The sequence below is a fragment of the Triticum urartu genome, chromosome 5A (assembly GCF_056163025.1).
Source record: "Triticum urartu cultivar PI428250 chromosome 5A, HENAU_Tu73, whole genome shotgun sequence".
NCBI lineage: Eukaryota > Viridiplantae > Streptophyta > Magnoliopsida > Poales > Poaceae > Triticum > Triticum urartu.
Genome location: NC_141877.1, coordinates 339419191 through 339425190, shown reverse-complemented (window position 1 = coordinate 339425190; position 6000 = coordinate 339419191).

Genomic DNA, 6000 nt, shown 5'->3' with positions numbered 1-6000 from the left:
AGAATGGAACAATCAAAAATTATAGATACGTTGGAGACGTATGAGCCTTCAATGCTGACCCTAGCAGGAGCCATGGTTCATCCTTCGTACAGTAAACTGAAGAAACCTCCATACACGTTTCATCATGCATGGCAGTTGTAGGATCGAAAGTATGTCTAGAGGGGGGGTGATTAGACTACTTGACCAAATAAAAATCTAGCCTTTTCCCAATTTTAGTTCTTGGTAGATTTTAGCAACTTAGGACAAGTCAAGCAATCAACCTACACATGCAATTCTAAGAGTATAGCAGCGGAAAGTAAAACAATTTCATATGAAGGTAAAGGGAGGAGTTTGGAGGGAGCAAACGCAATTTGAGACACAGAGATTTTTGGCGTGGTTCCGATAGGTGGTGCTATCGTACATCCACGTTGATGGAGACTTCAATCCACGAAGGGTAACGGCTGCGCGAGTCCACCGAGGGCTCCACCCATGAAGGGTCCACGAAGAAGCAACCTTGTCTATCCCACCATGGTCGTCGCCCACGAAGGACTTGCCTCACTCGGGTAGATCTTCATGAAGTAGGCGATCTCCTTGCCCTTACAAACTCCTTGGTTCAAGTCCACAATCTTGACGGAGGCTCCCAAGTGACACCTAACCAATCTAGGAGACACCACTCTCCAAAAGGTAATAGATGGTGTGTTGATGATGAACTCCTTGATCTTGTGCTTCAAATGATAGTCTCCCCACACTCAACTCTCTCTCACATGATTTGGATTTGGTGGAAAGATGATTTGAGTGAAAAGCAACTTGGGGAAGGCTAGAGATCAAGATTCATATGGTTGGAGTGGAATATCTTGACCTCAACACAAGCGTAGGTGGTTCTCTCTCAGAAAATATATGTTGGAAGTGTAGGCATGTTCTGATGGCTCTCTCCATAAATGAAGAGTGGGTGGAGGGGTATATATAGCCTCCACACAAAATCTAAGCGTTACACACAAATCACCAAACTCGGTGGGACCGAATCATAAAACTCGGTGAGACCGAATCATAAAACTCGGTCAGACCAATTTAGTTCAAAATGTGAACGTTAGGATTTTCGATGGGACCGACATGTCAACTCGGTGGGACCGATTCTGTTAGGGTTAGGGCATAACGTAATCTCGGTGAGACCGATTACACAAACTCGGTGAGACCAATTTTGGTAATGTACTAATAGAGAGTTGGTCAGGCAAACTCGGTGGGACCGATTCGCTCTTTCGGTAGGAGCGAAATGTTACGAAAGGGAAATAGAGAGTTTGCATTGCAATCTCGGTGGGACCGATCGCTCATCTCGGTTTGACCGAAACGTTACGAAGGGAAACAGAGAGATTACAATCCCATCTCGGTGAGACCAAGATCCCTATCGTTGCGACCGAAAAGATTAGGATTTCTGGCAGTGGCTATGTTAACTAAACTTGGTGGCGCCGGATTCGGTGGGGCCGAGTTGGAATTTTGGTTTGAGACATATGTGGATGTGAGAAAGTAGTTGAGGGTTTTTGGAGCATATCACTAAGCACTTTGAGTAAGAAACTCATTAAGCAACACCTCATCCCCTCTTAATAGTATTGGCTTTTCCTATGGACTCAATGTGATCTTGGACCACTTAAACTGAAAAATGTAGAGTCCTGAGCTTTGAGCTTGAGCCAATTCTTTGTCCCTAGAATTTTTAGGGATCCACTTTTCTCATCCATGCCATGCCAATCATTGAGCTTTCCTGAAATGTTTATCTTCAAATAGCATTAGCTTAATGAACTATATGTTGTTAGGAATTACCAAAACCACCCAGGGATAGTTGCACTTTCAATCTCCCCCTTTTTGGTAATTGATGACAACATATAGATCAAAGCTTCGAAAAATGATAAATAAGATTGAAAAACATCGCCGCTTTGAGAAGTATGTGATAAGAAAGAGCTCCCCCTAAATTTGTGCATTATTTGAAATTTGCTTTTGAATGCAAATGCACAATCAAATAGGATCATGGGTTACTCTTCCATGTCACATACATCTTGGTGGATCGCTCAAAATGATAGAGATTAAAAGCATGCACTCATCACTAAGCAAGTGAATGATCATATATGGAATATAAAAGATAGCATCATTCAACCAAACATTAAGGATAGCATATGATCAAACACATGATCATATAAGTATCTCACACTTTGAGCTTGGTATATGGGCAGGTGCTCCTTATCCAAAAGCTATGTGTCTGTGCCCATCTTTGAGTTGATGAGCTCCTGGAAAATGTAGAGTCCTGCTTTGAGCTTGAGCCAATTCTTTGTCCTTAGAATTTTGAGGGATCCACTTTTCTAATCCATGCCATGCCAATCATTGAGCTTTTCCTGAAATGTTTTTCTTCAAATAGCATTAGCTCAATGAACTATATGTTGTTAGGAATTACCAAAACCACCCAGGGATAGTTGCACTTTCAGCAGTGGAATGTGCTAGATATAGACCACATCCACTACGCTGCAATGGATGGCTACCTTTGTTTCAATATCTACAAGGGTTGGATGAAGAGCAAGAGCCAAGGGTGCGGTTCAAGCAAAGAAGTATCGCCCAAGAGGAAGAGGGACAAGGACGAAGTCGAGGACGTGGACGAGGATTCCGAGTAAGGTGGCAGTGTCGTGGCTCATGGTGGTTCTAATGTAGTGTCTACCGGATTAGTTGCTTAGTTTAATTTCTAGTGTGCTTAGTTTTATTTGAGGAGTGTGTTGTGCTGAGCCCCCAACAGAACTATGTTATGTTTCTTCTTATTACTTTAACTCTTCAGTACGTACATACTAGTATTTCTTACAGTTCATCTTTTAGTTGGTATAGTACTACGACTACCACTCGTTTCTTCACATTATATATGTACAATATATAAGGCCAACATCATATAGCCAACAGTTTAGTTGTCAAAGAATTTCAGGGGGCTTAGTTTTGTCAAAAAAAATTAGGATGCTTAGTTTTATTTGACGGGTGTGTTGTGCTGGACACCATTATTGTGACTCAAATCTCTTTTGCCATGTTGTAATAACATAAATACCGATGGACCAACATGCCAGCTCTCCCTCTATCTCACTACAGTAAAATAAAGTGTGGGGCCTACTTGATCCCAATAACGTTCTTATTTTCATGTAAAATTGTTCGCTTGGTTACTCCTGACAAGCGGGGCCACACTTATCATTGTGAGAATCGGCTTATTTTTTGTCATGTAACATGGTCAACGGGTTTGACGTGAAAATCACAATGTCTAATGGTATTTTTGAGCAAACATCTAACTTAACTATGGCATTTTTGAGATATCTAATTGCATTTTTGAGCAGGCATCTAATGGATCGATGGCATTTTTGAGTAGTTGTAACTTCTAATGGCAAAACTAAGTAGTGATACACAAACTAGTGGCATAAATAATAAGAACCCAAGAATTAAATAGGTATGCTAATTTCTTTAATAGAATTTAGCACCCCATTTAAGCACGTACTAGCTTTTTTTAATAATACTATATGAATAATTTGGCGACGAGTGCTCTCTATATGTACCACCTTTTTTCTTTAATTTTATCTTGTTAGTTTTGCTCCATGGCGCAATCCATGGATCCTACTACTGTACAAAAGTATACATTTTTTCAAAGGTTGGAGGGCGGGGCAGTCTAGCTAGGTCGGTTTCAAGAGAGGTGAGGGCCTTTGTGATTTGACGGCTCATTACTGCTGGAAGGCGACGCCTTGTGATTTGACTGCTCGTATAAATGTGTCAACAACATGAGGAGGAGCAAAGAACCATGCGGTATACTCAAGTTTTTCACTGGAGTACGACGGAGGAGCATGAAACACGGCAACCCAGTGCCATATCTATACTCTCTACTCTTATTATATATTACTAGCAAGAGGTATTGTTCTATTAGCGATAAAGAATGATCTAATTTGCTAGTCATCTCATTTTTAGCATTGTTCTATTCATGCCTCGCAGAGAACGTGACACGTGCGGCAATGGAGACTTCTGGTTGTGGCTTCGGATGATTGTCATGACCAAGCATTCCAAAACTAGTGATAAATCAATTACCATCTTTTTTCCAAACGACCAAGTATTTTTTACAGGAAAACAATACATATAGATGGAGTGATTTTCAAGATTGCAAACAGACATAGCGTTGCAAGTTCACTGCAGCAGCAACCGACTAGGTCACTGCATTGCTGGCGGGGAAGGAGGGCAGCTCACGTCGCCTACGATGCATGCCCTGATGCCCAGCGGCGCCGCCGCAACTGGTCCCGGGATTTGGCTTCTCCTACCGCCCATTTGAACAGTTGCACCGACTGCTCATATCATTGTGCAGGCATGCGCGTTCTTTCCTCCGCAGTCGGCTCCATGAATATGATCTCTGCCATTAGCCCTAGCTAGAAATCAACGCGACGCTGCCAGATGCTGACATCCCTCAGCATCTTTCCCCTGAGATCGACTTGCGCCTCCGCCTTGTGTTGCGCCAGGCGCAGCTCCTTGGAACTTCTCTCCAATCAATGCGACGCTTCCTCGATCTGATTTGCCCTTGCTGCCCACCACCTGAAACGCTGCCCTGGCATGTCCTCCGGCGCCACCGATTTGTGATTCCAGAGCAATGGATTACCTCTAAAACAAATGTGGGTTTCGCTCAAAGGAGGCAGTGCTGCGGGCCGCAGTGAGAGGGCAGCCCGCGGGATCCTGGGATCTAAGGGATTATCCATGGCGGGATCCGGTGGGTGAGGCAGTGAGGCGAAACTAGGCTCTGGGAGAGCCCTATGAGGCTAAGATAAAGATAGTACTACTCCACTCCGTCCATATTTAAATACAAAGGCCACCAACAGTAGCCCTGGCAAAAATTGATCATGCTGCCTGCGTCCTGGTTTATTGGCCCCCTTTTTTGTGCCACTTTTTATGACATGCATAAATATTATGTTACTTACAAATATGGTCAAAAGTTGGCACAAAATACGAAGGAGACCAATGAAAGTACTGGCACCCCATGATTTAACTACTCGCATGTGCGCAGTGGAGTAGTAATGTCTTTCCTCCGCCCTCACGTCCACTCAATTTGCATGCGCTGTATTAATTGATCATCAATGAAATGAAGGACTTTACACGCGTCAAATTATCACATGGGGTGGATCTTCATAAAAAATGCATCACCCCGTGTACCCGCGTGTGCGCGCGAGGGAATGAGTGCGTGCGTGGCATGCGTGCACATATTCGCTTCGTGCATGTACCGCCAGTGTGGCTCAAAGAGGACGAGTATATTCTTCTGGAAGCAGCAGCACGTCACTGTGATCAATCCATACAAGGAGGCCGCGACAACGCCTCCACATGTGCCATGTAGCTTCATGAATTGTAAGAGAGACACTGTGTAGCGTGCCATTGAAATTCTAATTTACGTGTTTGCACATACTCGAAGTACTAGTAAGGTACACGTGCATTGCACGCGTCAGATTTGGCAACCAAATTATGAATAAATACCACACTATAGCATGTAAGCTCTGAGTCATATATGCCTAATGTAGACCTTCGTTTAATTTTTATAGTTCATTTCATTCAAAATAAATTAGTTTTTATATAAAAAGATAGGGCCTCTTTGATTCGTAGGATTTCCAAAACGCGGGAATAGGAAAAACATGGGATTAGAGTGGAATGTCGTCTTGAATTCTACAGGATTGTACGAGTGTTTGATTATGCATAGAAAAAATGCAGGATTCTTTCCAAGTGGTTTGAGTGGATGGGATGTTTCCTATGAAATCTAGTGCAAATGAATCCTATGGAAAAATTTCTATGGTTTACAAACCTACGAATCAAACAACCAAGATAAGAAAAAAAATCCTAAGGATTAGAATCCTCCAAAATTCCTTTGAGAATCCTTTGAATCAAAGAAGCCCTTAATCTATTTTATGATTCATGGAATTGTGCGTTGTAAAGCATAAAGTAGAAACAAATAATGGCAATTCAACTATAAAAAAAGTTTGGGCAGTTATGATACGG